The following is a 17,708-nucleotide window of genomic DNA, read 5'->3' as shown; positions in this document are numbered from 1 at the left end:
AAATTTGATGGTTAGGTCTCTTAAAGTCCTCCCAATTATTGACTAACCTAAATAATTGATTTACCTGCAGATTTTCCCAGAACACTATTTACCTTGTCTATCTTATTCATATATTGAGCCAATTATGGTAGTTTTAATCTGAAATCCAGTGGTACTCTGCTGGTGGATTTTTGCCATGATGAAAACTGGCCACTTTTTCTGTCATCCAGTTTTTGATCCATAATGTTACTTTGCCTTTCACCATGAAAACTCAGCAGGGTTTTCCCCTCCAGTGAGGACTCTTTTTTCTCCCAGGGAGACTTTTTCAAAGGATAACTACTTGCAAAAATATACAGTGTAAATTATATCAAGCTGTTCTCCTTTATCCAGTCTTTTCTATTTACATACACACAATTCTAATAGATTAATGAGGCATGATTTTCTGTACAGCAGCTGTGCCAATTAGGCCCTACCATATCATAATCTTCTCAGTATTTTATAAATATACAGTATTGTATTTGTCCTTTCAGTCAATATGCTTACTGACCAGGAATTCACTGACTTTTTAATTAATAAAACATTTTCTATTCTTCAATTCTCCAGGGGAGTAATTGATTTAAATAAAAGTTGTGTATTTTTTGCCAGAAGTTTACCCACATCATTAAATCCCTTTGCTTGGGCCTAGTGACTAATTGCTTTATTTGCTTCCATCACTACTGCCCCCTTGCCATTACTTGTACTTTGATGGGTTTTTATTGCCAAATGTAACTTAATTTTAATTATTAAGCATACTATACTACAGGATACAGATTTTACAATATGCAAAACCTAACTGCAGCTCTCTACTTGTACCTTGTTTCTAGAGAAGTAGAAAGAATGTAGGTCTGTAGATGTGAATTGTGGGAGCGTACAAATCAGTGAATTTTCAATGATTGTTCTGTGCAAGAAATGTACATAATTAATATGAGAGTGTCTTCTTCTGGGTTTCTAAAAGGGATAGACATTGTGTAGGAGGTGGGTCAAAAGCCTCATCTTGGCAAAAGCTGTCAAAAATTCAAAATATGTTCAGGGTAGATTTCATGGGTCAAAAAGTACTGGCAAGTTTGATATCATGCTCTGGATGCATTGCCCAGTTTTTAAAAAAGTCCATGGCATTTCAACCGATTCTTAAATTAGGTCATGGGTTATCCCTAGTAAGCTGTAGAATTAATCTGTTGCCTTTTCTTTCTGTCTAATACAAATAGGAGAGCCAACCCTCGTCAGCCTTAGGCCATATTTGGTATCTATTATTTATTTATTTTTTAAGAAGCAGATGTTCAAAGGCTAAGCTAGTGATCTTGTATCACAGGAGCCAAATACAATATTGCTTTCATCCCATTTGGCAGCTTCATGACTTACTTTCATGCAATGAGCCTTATTACTGTATATCACCTGATCATTTGCTCAGTAAAACTAAGGCCACATATACAGATGCCTGATGCTTCCTCTGAGGTGTTCTAATTAGAACATGTCAGAGAAGACTTGATTAACTGAGTCTTGTGCAGTGTTCTAATTAGAATGCTCCAGCAGCCTCAGCATCATGTTTATTCAGCGTCCCTACATTTCAAAATGGTGGCAGGAGCGCTTTAACTAAAAGCTCATTGAATGAGCTTTTAGTTAAAGCGCTCCTGCCACCATTTTGAAGTGTGGGGTGCTGAATACATGAGACAATGCTGGCATTTTAATTACAGTGTCTCCTGAGAACTGCTTTCATTAAATGCTGCCCCCCCACAGCATGTGTAAACACACCCTAAGTTACTAATAGCACCAAGAATAGAATTAATCTTTGTACTTACACTCTATGATTTGCCAGTTGTTATAGTTCCCTACATGTTCTCTTGTTAAAGTTTCTGAGACGCCTCTTACCTCACTGGTTCCCCATGATTAATTTGGAAATCTTGTTAATTTTTTCCTGGACAACTGAAAACTGAATCAGCCATCAGCATATTACCCTAATCTGGGAAATATATTAAAAAAGATTTCTGAATAGTTGTTGAACCATTGATGGGCAGATTCCATTATATATTTCTATGATTCTATATATGCATATAGAATTATTGTATACATGTATAATATAGAATTATTGTATACATGTATAATATAGAATCAGAGAAAATTAGGGTCGGAAAGGACCTTAGAAAGTTATATAGTCCAACCCCCTGCTCAAAGCAAGACCAGTAATATGCTCTTGCAACACTACATCAATCTTTGGACCATCTTTGTTAGCAGAAATTTATTGTTTTCTTTCTGATTATTGATAACTCTGATCTGAAGTTACCCCATCAAATATCTACCCAACAATTGAAGTTTTCCGCATTAATTGCTGCATTTTGAAATATTATCTTTTGAATCCAGCTTTGAATCAATTTAAAATGGGAAAGCAGAAAATAAAGAATTGAATGGTACATTCATGGAGTTTCACTAATTTCAAATAAGTTTTAAAAGGAAAGGAATTAAAAAAGAATTGCAGCTTGGAAGCAGAATTTCTGTACATACAAGTCACATGAAAAATCTGGCAGCTAGAAAGTATAGTACGAGCAAGTCTCCTGTCCTGTTTTTTCCCCTCAATTGTTGTCTTACAGCAAGGATTACCCCCTTTGAATCACACCAGAAGCACATGATGCGGATTTTTCTTTTTTCCTAAGTAGCTGAATATGTTGTTTCAATTAAATGCACAGAGCCAGTTGCTTTGGGTGAGATATAAGTAGTCCAACCCATTTTTTACAGTACATGTATCAAATAGAAGTTTAAGGACCAGTTCCTCAGCCTTTGTTTGAGGCAATTTGCACTGCCAGACAGTGCAAAGCAGCTAGCAACCAATTTTGAAAAGATAGCCAAGGATACCTCTGATGTAGGGGTCATGTTGAGATGAGGAGAGGGTACATTGGTACACTACAGTGTAAATTCTTGACTGCTATCCAGTGAAGCAGTCCCTAATGGATTGCTGCAGCGAGCATCATTTAAAACAGCTTTTTGGCTGTTTTATGTTATACTAAAGGACTGTTTTTGCTTCTGGGTCAAGAGACTAGAAAAATCTTGTATAGCCACCTTAAACTCCATTTCTAATTATACAGTTTGCAGCATGAGGTTAGCACAGCTGAAGAGTGAGGTTCTAAGTCCTTGTAGCACAGACACACAATGTTTAATCTGTAAGGTATTAAAGTTAGGATGTGTTTTAAGCAGTCACACAGTCACACACATGTTTACTATGATCTCTAATATGCACAGCTCCCTGATTGTCAGTCCTATCCCCTAAACCAGACACTTCTTAAACCAGTTCAAGTGTAGTGCCAGGGCTATGGATACCCAGCTTTCAAGGTGATCCTGGAGGAACCCAAAAAGTGAAAGATCCAGGATCCTTCCTCCTGACATGTATGGCTTTTCTTGTCCTACCTGGAGGCTTGGTAGAGAAGAGGTTCCCAGATGATATCACATCTGGGTAAGAATGACAAGTTGCTTGTATTATCTCCATGGAGCAGGCAGAGAGTAGCTGAACACATGTTACTTAATATGATCTGGAGCTATTCCTCGCATGAAAGGTGCATCTATATATGCTATTAGTGTGAAGAAATAAGTTCTGGTGCAGTTCATGCTGGAGTCAGCTGTTCCCAAGCACAGTGTCTACATGTGTGCCTGGGAACAGCACTTTGGACCAGGGTGCAGCAGGCCAAGCTGGCAGGGGGAGGGGCAGCCCCAGGCTCCAGGTAGTGGCATCAGGCAGTGGAAGGGCTGGCTGGGGCCCAAGGGTGCTGAGCTTCCAGAGCTGTGTGGCTAGGTGGCAGGTAGCCCCCATACTTTAATACCCTTGTGCCCCAACCAGCATTTGTCACTGCCTGCATGTGTGTTTTGGCAGAGAAAATTACCCCACCATAGGATAGTACTGTCCTCAACAATACTATCCTACACCAGAGTTAATTTATTGTGCTCTAATAACAGTGTATGTGTAGATGTTGACACTTTACTACAAAGCTAATTAGTCAACTCCATAGTAAAGTGCACATGTAGATGCATACAAAAAGTCCTAACTTTGCCACAATACAAGTCCACCGAGCATGGACTTTACTAGTTGAAAACACAGTTGCTTATATTTTAAGTGTATTTAAGACATGCTAAGTGTAACATTCAACATGGGACTATACTACTCATTTTTTAATCAGTATCATGCTGTTCATGGGTTCTGCTTCCCTCTAGCATAGAAATAATGGGCATTTGTACATGGACTCTGGGAGTGGGGGGAGCATTTGAATTAGAGAGGCTGTGAGACCCACTCTAATTAAAGCGCCCAGAGTATCGTGTGTATCAGTGTCCATATGCTAAAAAGTGGCAGCGGGGCGTTTTAACTAAAGCACCCCCGCCACATTTTTCAGTGCGGGGATGCTGATACACGTGACACTGGAGTCTGCTGGAGCACGATAATTACCATGCTGCAGCAGACACGATTGATCAAGTCTGCTCCGGCACGCTGTAATTACAGGGTGTCAGAGCAGCCTCCCTGCATGTGTATAGGCACCCAATATGACTGAGTTCATATGTGTGCACAAGCTCTTACCTTCTTGCTTTGAGGCAGCTGTAGCAGAGCCTCCCTAGGAGAGGTCTTTCTGGTGCCCCCTCTAAATGGGTGCTCAGTGCTAGTACCCCGATTGTGCCCCCCTCCCCTAAGTCAAACCCACCAGCTCACCCCAAGTCAAGCAACTGCTGCTGAGGCACAAATTTAGTTAGCACAGCTGCAGTGCCACATCTAAGCACCTATGCTACTTCTGATTTGGGCGGTAATGAGGTTGTATAGTTCCAGTGTCTAGATTAGTTCAGCTATTTGTGATCTAATTAGCTGACAACAGTTCCTGACTAATTACATAAGACAGGAACTCTTGTCAGCTAATTATATCACAATTTTAATTCCAGCTTGTTTACAGGGGAAGTTAATTTAAAAATAGCTGAGACTAAACAGATAAAAGAGGTACAAACAAGTGTCGTTTCACCCTCTCAAACAGTTCATCTCAGGCCTCGGTTCCATTTAGCAATATACTTTAGTCAGATTGGTACAAATCAGTCATGCATCTCAAAATGGTTTTATATTCATCCTTTTATATTTTTCAATTATATGTATAGAACTTATAAAAATAAACAGTACTTCTTAAATAATAACTCTGATAAACATTGACTTTATAATGAAGGCACAATCTATTGGGGACTTCCATTATGACTGATATACAGTGCCTTAGGTGGGGGTGAGCAGGGATACCGCTCCAGGCACTGAAACAAAGGGCAACCAACAGGTGCTGCCCAGCTGGGGCAAGGCACCAGATGGAGCCGAAACTGGCTCTTTTGGAGGGGCACAGGGATGGAGGAAAGGCGGATCCTGCTCCATGCACTCCTGGGAAAGCATGGGAGGGTGTGCCCCCTGGATCTGTGCGCGGGGCAAGGGCAGACTGCCATTGCGGACTTTGTCCTGGGTGCCAAACTTCATTGCTATAGCACTGCTGACAAATGGTGACCTGAGAAAGAAAACTGCCTTGTGTAAATGGGTCTAGGTAAAGGAGCTGAAGATATGGAAATTCTAAAACAGCTATTGAGAATAACAAAGGGGATGGGATAAACTATTTCTAACTTCAGACAAGACAGGAAGTAGGGTATGATCCTAGATTTATTGACAATGTTAGTATTAAGTTACTTGGCAGAACACTATAAAACTACTAACTGTACTCTTTAGATTTGGGATCACAACATGCTGGGCATTAAAAAACCAAAGAAAGAAAATATTTTTTGTTCATTTTAGATTGTATTAGGCATCTCCAAGGAACAGTGGTCTTGACTAAGGAAAACATATGTATTCAACACAGGTGTGCAAGCATGCAGAACAACTTTTTCAAAAGTTATTTTGATGCTTACATCATTTTCAAAAGTGACTTGGACATCTAAGAACCTCTGTCTAAGTTAAAGTCACTGATGAATGATGTATTTGCCCACTTTTAAACACCAGAGTTGAAATTCCTGTGGTAAAATCATGTACACAATACAGTACAGTCTACCTGTATGCGGGTAAAGTAAAAAACAACTTGGATGGGTCACTGAGAAAGGAATGCCTCTTAAGTAAGTCACTGATAGCTGGAAAGTAATTTCTGTCTAAATGCTTGAGCGTCCCGTCCCTGTCCCTGAAGTTCCATTGAACTACAACAGATGGCAGCATAGCAGCTTTGGACAAAATGGCTGCTGAACTTGACACTGTATATAAAGCAAACAACAGTGACTGAGTTCCTTACTGCAGAGGACCAAAACCCCTTAAAGGGACTGACATTCATAAACATCTGAAGAAGCTGTATGATGTCTGTGTTGTCAGTACCATCAAGTACTAAATGAAATGCATGAAAGTTGCTGAGAAGGGAGAAGCCAACTTTTGGGACAAGCCACACAGTAATTGCACTCCCCCACCAATACCATCAAACAACACCAGAAAGATGGAGGAGCTAATTTGGGGCGACTGCTGCATGGCCACTGATGAACTGTGTTCAGAACAGAATTGGCAAAAGAACTACCCTCAGCAAGATCAAAAAGCTTTGAGACTCAAAAATCTATGCGCAATGGGCTCCTCTAATGCTGAATTGGAAAGTAATTTTCACAGAACTCTGAATACTTTGAATCTGAAGATGATGTTTTCCTTTCTCTAACAGTCACAGGTCATGAAATGTGGGTGCACCATTTTGAATCGGAGATGAAGTGGCTGTCAATAGAGTGACTGGTGCTCTCTACCAGCAGTCATGGCTACAGTATTCTAGCAGGTGGAGGGTGTTCTTCTTGTTGACTTCTTGCCTATATCAAGAGCCAGAAGAGACTGAAACATTGTGTATAAAGAGCCCACCCTGACAAAGACATGTCATGTCAAAGCACCCACATGACAACACTCACCCACACACCAGCTTGTGAATCAGAGAGGCAATCTCATCATCTGGCTGGACCGTGCTGCCCCATCCTCTGTACTGCCTGGATCTAGCACCCTCCAATTATCATAATTATCCTTGAAGAATGGACTCTGAGGGTGACATTTTTGGAATGTGAGTGAAGCGATGAAGGCTGCATAAAAGCGGCTATTTTAAGGGCAAGGACAAGGATTTTTGCAATGTTAGGATACATACTCTTGTTTGTACCCTCGTTCCCATACTTATGGGAAAAGGCCATTGACAAACAGAGAGTACACTGGAAAACAGCTGTGTGTTCAATGATAATGTACACATTTTCCATATAAGTTTAATATTTTTTCAATAATATTTGGCTGAGAGAGCGGTATTACTTTCTGATTGACCCTCATAGATCTTTAGAAAGTGAAAATAGTGAAACTCAACTATAATGGAACTATTAGTGCCTTATTCAATCTGAGGATTTAGATCCTTATTTCTAAAAATCTGTGCCGCTGAAGAATATTAATACATATTATTAGTAGAAGATTCATGTGATGTAATGGATAGCTGAACAAAAATGCAAACTAGACGCCTTTATCTTTTAGATATGCAGTGAGAAAAATTCTTCTTAGTTATACCTAAGTAAAATTGTTATTTTTCCTGGAATTACAAAGCTTTAAATAAGGGGAATAATTTGACTCATGCAGCAGTACTGCAAGGCATACAGTCAGAATTTTCGCTTCCGATAGAAAGAAGGCAAGAAAACCAAACGTGCTTAAACAATAGTGATGATATAGAATGAGTTAAAAATCCATTTAGATTATGGCTAAGTACAGGCATTCAAAAAAGTCCAAGGCAGACTCAATCTAAGCTACACAGTTTTCTGTAAGTGGTGTAATTTAGATTGGTAGCAAACAGAATTCTCATTTGCACTTTGGAGGGAGAGAGGGGGGGCAAATCTTAGACCAGGTTCCACCATTTTTAAACCAGTTTGTGCGCACCAAACTTCTGTTCTGTTATGGCTATAGACTGGTTTAGTGTACCAAACTTCTGTTCTGCTACAGGTAAAGACCGGTTTCTGATCACTTGTACCAGTAAAAGTGTAGTCTGCATCTTGTCTACAAGAATATAAGGAGATTGCTTGAAGATTTTAATCTTTTGTGGAAACAACAAGCAATATTTCTTGGTTATGTTGTAAGATTTTATTTTTATTACAAATTTATTCCAGATATGAAAATTAACTTTTTTCCCCCAGGAATCCAATAACATAATTATCTGCTCCTGTTCATATTTGTCTATGAAATGAATTCACTTAAAGAATCTTCAGCACTGACCCTACGACTCCAGACTTATGAAAGTATTCTTTATCCATGCAAAAAGTTTCATTAAAGGTTATGCAATTACACACAGCAAGCAATGTAATACATGTAACCAGCCAGGTCTGAGCCCTTCCGAGGCCTTTTTGTTCTAATCCATTATCTGCCTGCCTTTGACCTCTTCATTTCACAACAAATCCTGAAGAAATGAAATATATATTGTCTTCTGGTACTCTTGATAATATCTCTATCTGCTTCCATGAGGGAGAAGGCCTTCAAGTAGCATAACCACTGTCCATCACACTGTTTCTTTTAACTTGTAATTTTGAAGTCTTCTTCAGAAAAATGAGAAATCCTTTTTATCAAGATAAGAGGACCAATGCTAATTTACAACCTTTGCCCAATTTTCTACTGTAGAGTTATAAATCTCTCTAAAATAATGACTATGACAAAGTATTATTTTAATTGATCATATAATTTGGTGTCAATTTCTGTGGTTTGAATACTGCACTAGAGACAGTACAGTTCTCTTGAAAATGATAAGTATGTTTAGAAAGTGTAACATTTGATAGTGGCACCTAATAAACTAAATATGTAATTTCAGAACGTACGTATCAAAGCAGCACTATCCCAACCAAAATTAGAAAAATGCAAATTCCAGAAATTGTGAGCATTCACATCCAGCATTTTGTATCATGCTCATCTCACTTTTAAAAATATATGTTTCTTTCCAGCCTTAAAGCCTGGTACAGTGCAAGACAAATTTATTCAAATGCTACTTTTAGAAGCTCACAGCAACCCCACCTCCAAACTGAGGTCAGTGAGGGGGGAGGTTGTCTGAGAGTCTCTGTCCATTAGGAAAAAGAATATCACTCTGTAAAGATATTTCAGTTAAAGCATTCTCAAATAATAAGCAAGCTGTAATCTTAATTTAGTAATAGCAAGTTTCACTGCTCAGGAATCAACATTAATTTTCTAATCATGAAATCACAGTAGCAGCTGCTGCTGCTACCAAGTTTAAAGAACTAATTTATAAGAAAAGATGCAAGACTTTATACTAATAAATGAAATACCTTCATTTCAAATGCACTTTTCTCACACAATAATGTTTTTGCTATGCTTCTTAAAGGACAAAGGGATATTTCATGTTTTTTTCCTATCTGCTGTACTCCATGAGATAAACTCATGACTGGTGTCACAGGCTGCCCATATTTGTCTTAATACATGTAGGAATTCCAATCTTCTACTCTAGCCATCACATGACCAGAAAAAACTGAAAAACATCTTTTTTTTTTTTTTTACAGTGAGCACATATCACTTGCTGCCAGTGATCACTGGCTTACAAGCAACCATTGGCAGAGTTAATACAAAATGCAGGAGCAAGGGAGACAGCAGCAGTTTAAAATCAAAAGGTGTTTTATCATCTTAAAAAGAAAATCTAAATCAGTGATACTCTCAGACAAGTTCTCCTAAGTCACAAGTGGCTCTTCAACATAGCACCTCTCTCCCTCCAGCACACAGAAATACATAGTGTTCTTCACTGCAGGCCTTCTGTATGTACGTCCTGCAAAACAAAAAAATGCAGCATCCCTATTGGGCTGTGCAAATATTAATTAACATACTGAAGATCGTTTTGCTTTTTAACTGGAGCATCAACAAGGGCATCCATTAGGCACTTTTGTTAACTCTGATTGCTCATATAGCTCTTAAGACAATCAGGGCTGAACGTAACTGTTCTTAAATACTTAGAGATAAAAATACAAAGCTCCCTTTGCTTTTCCAAGTCAAACAGTGGTACATATTGCTATGGCCTTAAAGGAAAATGTTAAAAATAAGACTAACTGGTAAATATTTATTAAAATATATACATTTTATATAATTCTAATATGCATATTTGAATTTGTTTAGACAAAATAAGGCATGTCGAGTCAGATAAAAAAAAGAACCAATCCAAGTTCTTTATTCAAAACTGGGAAATAACCAAATAAGTGGAAAAGAAACATACTAACTTTTAGGCAAATTTGGGCCATGCTCTGCTATTCCAGAACAGGGGTAAGCAAAGTAAGGCCCACAGGTTTGATCCAGTCCACCAGGAAATTTCATCTGGCCTGCGCGTGCCCACCAACTAATTCTACCCTTCCCAGCCCTCACACCTCACTCCCACCCTTGCAGAAGGGCCCAGTGCAACCAGCCTGCAGCTTCCTGCTGAAGATGCTGCTGCCACTGCTGCAGCCACTGGAGGACCTGCTCAACTTCTCCAGCGGCTCCTCCTCATCTCCCTGCTACAGCGCTTGCTCTGGGCAGTACATAGAGACGTGGCAGGTGGAAGGGGGGCTGCAGTTGGGTGGAAGCATGGACCATGGGATGGGGCTGATGGAAGCGTGAAGCCTGTACCCAGGGGGCATCAGGAGTGCAGGGCTCTGGTGAATAGTATGTGGGCATCAGAGGGGGGGGGAGTATGGGGACCCCCAACCCCACATACTTGCCCTCATGGCGCACAGCCTCCACCGATGGCAGCAACAGGCAGTGTATGCTCAGGGTGCTTGTGGCCTGCCAAGGTACTGTTGCCTGGCAGTACATGGCTCCAGCCAGCACTGTACATGGTGGCAAGGACTGCAGCCAGACCAGCCTGCCTCTATTGAGCAGAGCTCCCTGCGGCGCACATGCTGCTCCCAGCACTCGCATGCCACCAAAGGAAGCCCCGCATGATGGAGCCAGCTGCCTTTGCTGCTCCCTTCCAGGCAGGTCCCAGAACTCCACTAAGCCCAGGACGATGGAGCTGGCTGCCTTCCTCACCCCCTGACATGCAGGTCCTGGGACTCTGCCAGGACACTTCCAGTGGAGTCCCAGGACCTGCATGGCAGGGGTTGGGGAAGACAGCTGGATTCATCATGCAGGGCTTCCCCCAGTGGTGCAGGAGCACCAGGAGCTCTATATGCACTGTGGGGAGCCCCACATGATAGCAGGCCAGCCTGGCTGCACTCCTTGCCACCATGTGCAGCGCTGGACAGAGCTATGTGTCACGGAAATTCTTAAAGGTGTGCTGACAACACAGAAGAACTGGAACTGACATGTGCAAGACAGGCTCATGGAATTTTCCATTGGGCTCACCCAGCATGTGTCCCCTGGGCGACCCCAAGAGCTGTCAGTCAGGCTGACCTACTTTTCAGCCCTGCGCATGCTTGGTAACAGTGAAGAGCTCAAACTCACGCATGCTCAACCAGCTAAGAGCATGATGTCATTCGGCTAGAAAGTTCTTTGAGGGACGCATTCTAATTGGCCACAAAATTGTTATAAAAGGTTAAGGAGCCCCTCCCTCGGGGGGAGACCAGGTTAGCTGGAGACAGAGGCTGTGCCTTTCAGTGCTGTCTCTCAGTCAGGCTCTTAGGCCTATTGGTCTCTTCCCCGGCTTGGCGCTTCGTATCGTTCTCAATTGCTGTTTTGATATACCGATCTTCTGGCTTACGATTTACCTTTGGCACCGATCATTGACCACCGATCCGGATCATCCCTACTGTTTCGACTTTGGCTTCGTCTATGACTTACCTGATATTAGACCTCGGCTATCATCTCGACCACGATACTGCGCAACCCCACCAGCATCGACTACCTGGCTTTTGACTTCGGCTTCAATCTCCGACCATCCGTTCGTCCACTTGGACTGGCATCACCTCGTTACATTTTCATTGTTTGTTTATCCTTACATGAGCCGTTGACCAGCCCTGGGACTATTAAGTTGAGCAGCCAACCCTAGCCCTCCGGGGTTAGAAAGCAAGTGCTCACTTAAGAACCCCGTGGGCCAACGGACCCCTCTCGTTGTTTAAGTTGTACCACTGTAACCGAAGAAGCAACTCTACCTACGCCTTCTAAGCGTAAGTCAAATAAATCACCTTTGTTCTAAACCATTACGCTTCCGTGCCTCAGACCTCCACGCCAATAATCCCGCCTGTTCGTGTTCCAATTGCCAACCCCGGCCCACCGTGGCCTTGGGGCCCGATTCATTCAGCGATTTTTCCCCGACATGGCGTCATGAACAGGATTTACGGGAGGCACTTTGGAGTCTGAGTTGATTGAGAGCTGCCCATGGTTCAGTGGGGTCCGTCCGAACACCAACCTGGAGGACCCATGGAACCACGTAGCGTTCCACCAGGCTGAAAACCAGGCCTCAGCCGTGATCCATGGCTATTTGTCCCTAAATGGGATAAGCGGGAAGGAAAGGGCCGTCCGGTTCAGTCCGAGAGCCCTGGGCTGTGTGCTACGAGACTCCAGGGCTGTATATCGCCCGAGGGAGGAGAGCGAGACCGCATCCCAGACCCAAGCGAAATCTCTGGCCACGGCAAGCCTCAGCCTGGCTCAGGAGTTTGCCCGGTGCATTAAATATATAACAGAGGGAGGAAAGGAGACCCCTCCAGATCGGTTCCAGTGTCCAAGCCTCACGGCCAGATCAAGGGGACATGAGCTCCTAACAAGACTCCATGAAGCTTTGGAGCGAGACGGCAAGAAGGCCAAGTGGACTGGCCTCCGCAAGTGGAAGAAGGGCTGCATAATAAATGTATTATTTTACGAATATGCTTCCTTACTGCGGGAGTTTGCGGATCAGGGGAAACAGCTAAAGGCCGCTATTAAAGCAGCAACAGAAAAAGTGGCTGAGCGGCCATTACAAGATGGCGCTGGCCATGCTGAGAGCGCGCCAACCCCTGAGCCTACGTCACCGCCCGCCCTGCCCACCGAAAGCCGTCCTCCCACGGAGATGTCACTCATGGCTCCACCCATCTCAAGCCCGCCTTCCATCAAGGCACCGCCCATGGTTCCACCCATCTGGAACCCACCTCCCACAACAGCGCCGCCTGCTGTGAATACGTCACCACCCCCGTACATCGGTCAGTGCCACCTGGAGGACGTACGGGAGAACGGGAACCTGGAAAGCGAAACCGCGACAATGAAGGCAACCAAAAGTGAAAGTATGCAAACCACTGTAACCAACACAATGAAGAATAGTGCAACCAATACGAAGGCATTAATACCAATCAGTGAAACCATAAGCGAGGAGAATAATATGACTGTAACCACAAGCAAATTCGAGCAACCGCAACCAAACGATTTAGTAACTGCATATTCGATTGCAGTTCAGAAACTAGTTACCGACCCTCAAGGGGGAACAAAGATAACAGTAACTACACGATCAAGAACCTGCTCCGAAATGAGCGAGCTTAAGAAGGATACTGCCATCCGTAACAATGAGACGCCTATCGCATGGCTGGGTCAGTTGGTAGCAGAAGCCAGTAATGAGACGGTGAACCAAGATGAGGTACTGCAACTAATTCGAAGCTCCGCTTGGAGCTGGGCCAAGGTTGTTGACCCAGTACCAGTATTGGCAAATTACTACTGGCCAATACCAGTGCCAGCGTTAGCAGTAGAAGCTTTGCAGCATAAGGTCCATGCCTGGCACGAAGGATCAGCAGGTTGTGCCAGTGCAACATCATTGGTTTATGCTGTTATTGGAGCATCCTATGCGCTGTGGAATCCCACACACCAGCCCTGAACTTAACACCTGTTCAGGTGCAGGGAGCGTGGCCTCACAGATTTGCTGCATCACCTGAAGATGTGCCCTGCTTTGCCGAGGCAATAGAAGCAGCCACGGAAATCTGCAGTGGAAACCAGAGCATCACCGCTCATTTACTACTAAGCTTATCCATCAATGGCCCAGCTATCCATACCCTGGGTCAACTTGACCAGTTGGAGGGGGCAATGAAGGTGAAACCGCAAAAGAGTACTGTGCGGGCTCGGCGTATCCGATGCCGCACCCGCCTTCTCTCACGCCTCGCCCACAGCACTTCCAATCACTACAGGTCCCTCCTCTCGGCCTGTACGCGCTTGATACGCCTGCCACGACTTTGATGTTATTCCGGTTCAGTGATCTTACTCCGGCGCGTACCAGTCCAAAAGTGAGACTCCGGGACTCTTGGGGTCCCTAGTCAGTGAGGGCTCCGCCACCCCTACACCCTCGCCCATACCACCGGATCTGTCGTCGTCTCGGGTCCACGGACCCGTCAGTAGGTAGCTCCCTTTTACTCTGCGATCTCTGTTTTATGCCATCAATGACTTTCCAGTCCGGGTTATTTGGGTACTGGGCTAGCCTGCCCTCAGTGCCCTATTGTTCCTACCCGGCTGTTGGATGCTAGAGCACTCCTTCCTAGGACCCTCTCAGGGCTCCTTAGTCCTTTTCCCTGGCTTCTTACCAACTTTCAGTCCTTATAGACACTGGGCAGCCTCTTCTTCTGTAGAGAGTGCCCCTCTATTCCAAACTATACGGCTCCCGGCTCCTGCCGGGTCCCGCCATTCTTAGCCACGCTGCACAACCTGGGTCTTCGCTGGGACCCGTCGTCCCTGCTTCCCTGCCCTGTGGAGGCTTTGGCTTACCCCACCAGGTTCAACAGCGCCTCCGGACAGTTTCGCTTCGCTCGCCGCAGCTTCCTCTCACCACTGCAGCCGCCTGGCTTCCTTCCAGCTCCGCCTCTCTTCTTCCGCACGCCGGCGTCCCTCTTACGCTGTTCCTTGCCGCCCGGGCCACGCCTACTTCCCCACACCTGCAGATGGTAAGGGGTTGCCCAGCGTTTCAGGCGTGTGTGAGTGAGTTCAGCGCTGCTGCGCCGGGGCGGGAAGCCTCTGATCTGGCCCGCCTCTTCACTCCCTCACAAGTAAGTACCCCGTTTTAGACAGAGAACATGAATTCGCTAAAGCTTATCCAATCGAGAACCGATATCAGAAACCGCCAAGCAAAACATACGAAAGGCAACCAATATGCATTTTTAACCGTAACCAACCGCGTTATTCACTGCCTCAGGTGTGGAACCGACCTTCAACATCGAAGTATTCACCACTGCAAAGGACGGCGGTGGAACGAGCAATATTCAGTTTCTTACTCATGAAATCACGTCTGTCTAAAGAGAAAATACGACTCCTAGGGAACGACGGCCAACGGGACCTAGCCAAGACCTGAGGGTTCCAAGAATACAGCACGAAGCCAAAAAACAAGTAACCGCTGTCGGCGTGAGTCCGGCAACCAGCGGCTGTAACAACATCGGTGAACAAAATGAACAATGAAAAACGGACTTCGAAGTTGAACCAACACGACGCAAACTTAAGCAAAATGAATTCAAACTGAAACGTAATGAAACAATCAAATCAAACAATTTAAAACGGAAAACAGTAACTTTTTTGACTGAAGGAGTGCAGGAGGGAGTTGAAGAAACCAGTTATAGACAAGAAACTCGGAACGGTAAGGCAAGAGTAGTCGTGGCAGCAAATTATACAAAGTTTTTTGATGGCAATCCAAGACCGTATGCCTCAATTGAAATACCAGGACCCTGACGATCCACTTAACATTACAATAGCAAGGTTTTTGCTGGATACCGGTGCGCAAGTGAATGCGATCAAATCATCAGTCCCACACCAACAGACGAGTAAAGTCATGATGGTTCAAGGTTTGAAAGCAGTGACCGTGACAAACCACGTCAAGTTTTTTGTTAAGGGTCATGGTAGATGGTTGGATGCAGTGTTCGGGGGCATTAACCTCCTCGGGGTGCCAGGCATTCGAGCACTACAATTGAAACATAAAGTACTTGAAGCACTACCAACTACCATCATATTGGAAAGCGAGTGGCACAGACCAACCCTGCAAGTAAATTCCACCTGGAGGTACACCCCCATACCTACTAAACCTCACTTCCACGATCAGCTAGACGTTCTGCTCGAAGGATTAGTATGGAAACAATCTATCACGCCGGTACATGCAAGCAGCCGATTGTCTCTGGGATGGGGGATCCCCAAACCGGGGAAGCCGCACAAAGTTCGCCTCATGGTAGATTATGGGGAAGTTAATAAACGGTGCACGATCTTAACTCAGGCGACACCCTGCACACTCCTCCAGAGTCTTCAAGAAATGACTCAATACCAAGCCACTGAATGGGTTGGCACAATGTTGGACTTAAAAGATATGTTTTTCTCCATTCCTATAAATGATTCCGACGGTATTCTAAATATGTGTATTAGGGGAAAGATTTATAAGTGGAATGTATGCCCACAGGGGTATTGCAACGCTCCAGCATTGGCTACGAGTGCAATCAATGACAGCCTGAATCGATTTTACATGACCAACCCAGAGAGCAGATTTGTAAAAATATGGAGCTATATTGATGATATTGCTATCATGGGAAGAGACAGAGACTTAGTTGAAAAGATCACGGGTGACCTAGTAAGGCATCTCAACACCGATAGTTGGGTTGTAAATGAAAAAAAGTCTTGCCTGAAACCCACAACACGTATAAATTTCCTAGGTACCACTTTCAATGAATCCACACGTCAAGGAGTGGCTCAAGAGGCCATCGATTTTGAAATTTGGGAGAATAAAACCCCATCACAAAAAGCCGATTTCCAATCGTTATTGGGCAAACTAAATTGGTTTAGGCATTACATCATGCCACCACATTTACCTATATTAGCCCGCATTCAACGACAGATCCGGGAGAAAACACGGCAGAGAACTCCCTGGACTCCAAAAGATGCCAACGCTCTACGTGAGCTAGTTACGTCAGTTAAGAAAACAACTCTTCACGCTATTGATTTAAGTACGCCACTAACCGTTACGATCGGATTTACAGAAGAGCATCTTTTCACCACCGTTAAGAATGTTGACGGAAATCTTGTTTTCATTGCGCACCGTACCATACAAGCAGCGCAACATAGATAGGGCATCGTGGGGAAGATTCTTTTGGCTGCCCAGCTAGCTGAGTTGTTGGTGACTGGAAAAGGAAAATTAAAAGCGATAGGGGCAACCCTCTTACCACGACTTTCTCATGATCGGCCGGACCTGTGCTTCCAGGGCGAACTGTCTACCTGGAGTGCCCTGGTGCTCAATCACCTGTACCAGTGGCACCACTGGAAGCATGAGGATCTACCACCAGCACCAACCATCGATGAGCAATGAAACGTTGTGCTATACGGCACAACACAGCTAGCGTGGATGGCATCGGATGGCTCCACCCGTAACAATGGGAAGTGTGGCTTTTACTGCCACCCTTGCTCTGAACACCGAATCCACCCTGGCTGTGAATCTGCACAAAGGAATGAATTGTTGGGTTTCCGGGAAGTCGTACGACACATCATGATGGGACCCTTCCCATTCCCATCATTGCCATTGATGCTCAGTACATTTATAAGATCGTAACTGGTACAGCCTCCCCAACAGAACATCTTGAGTTGTGGGACGACATTTCCTATCACACTTCTCCATACCGCCGTTAGTGAAGCACACACATTCACACCGGGTCGATACTGATCCCGTCCACCAGCAAATCGACCAACTCTTACAAAATCCTACCCAGGCCAATGTGTGTGTCACAGAAGCCATCGACGAGTCTGTTTGCGTTGACCCATACCTCAATTGGCTACATGAACACTGGGGCCATCCAGGTCCCCGGGC

The 17,708-nt window shown here is 44.1% G+C and overlaps 1 protein-coding gene across 1 annotated transcript in view; it reads left to right on the top strand.

The window, feature by feature from the left end:
* Positions 1 to 17,708, top strand: part of TYRP1 (tyrosinase related protein 1) — a 100,930-nt gene that overhangs the window by 27,405 nt on the left and 55,817 nt on the right. The gene's annotated exons all lie outside the window — the stretch shown is intronic.

Source organism: Gavialis gangeticus, unplaced genomic scaffold, assembly GCF_001723915.1.
Source record: "Gavialis gangeticus isolate Ggan-Ray unplaced genomic scaffold, GavGan_comp1, whole genome shotgun sequence".
NCBI classification, from domain to species: Eukaryota; Metazoa; Chordata; order Crocodylia; family Gavialidae; genus Gavialis; species Gavialis gangeticus.
The sequence above is the reverse complement of the archived record's forward strand: the minus strand, read 5'-3'. Positions and strand labels throughout refer to the sequence as shown.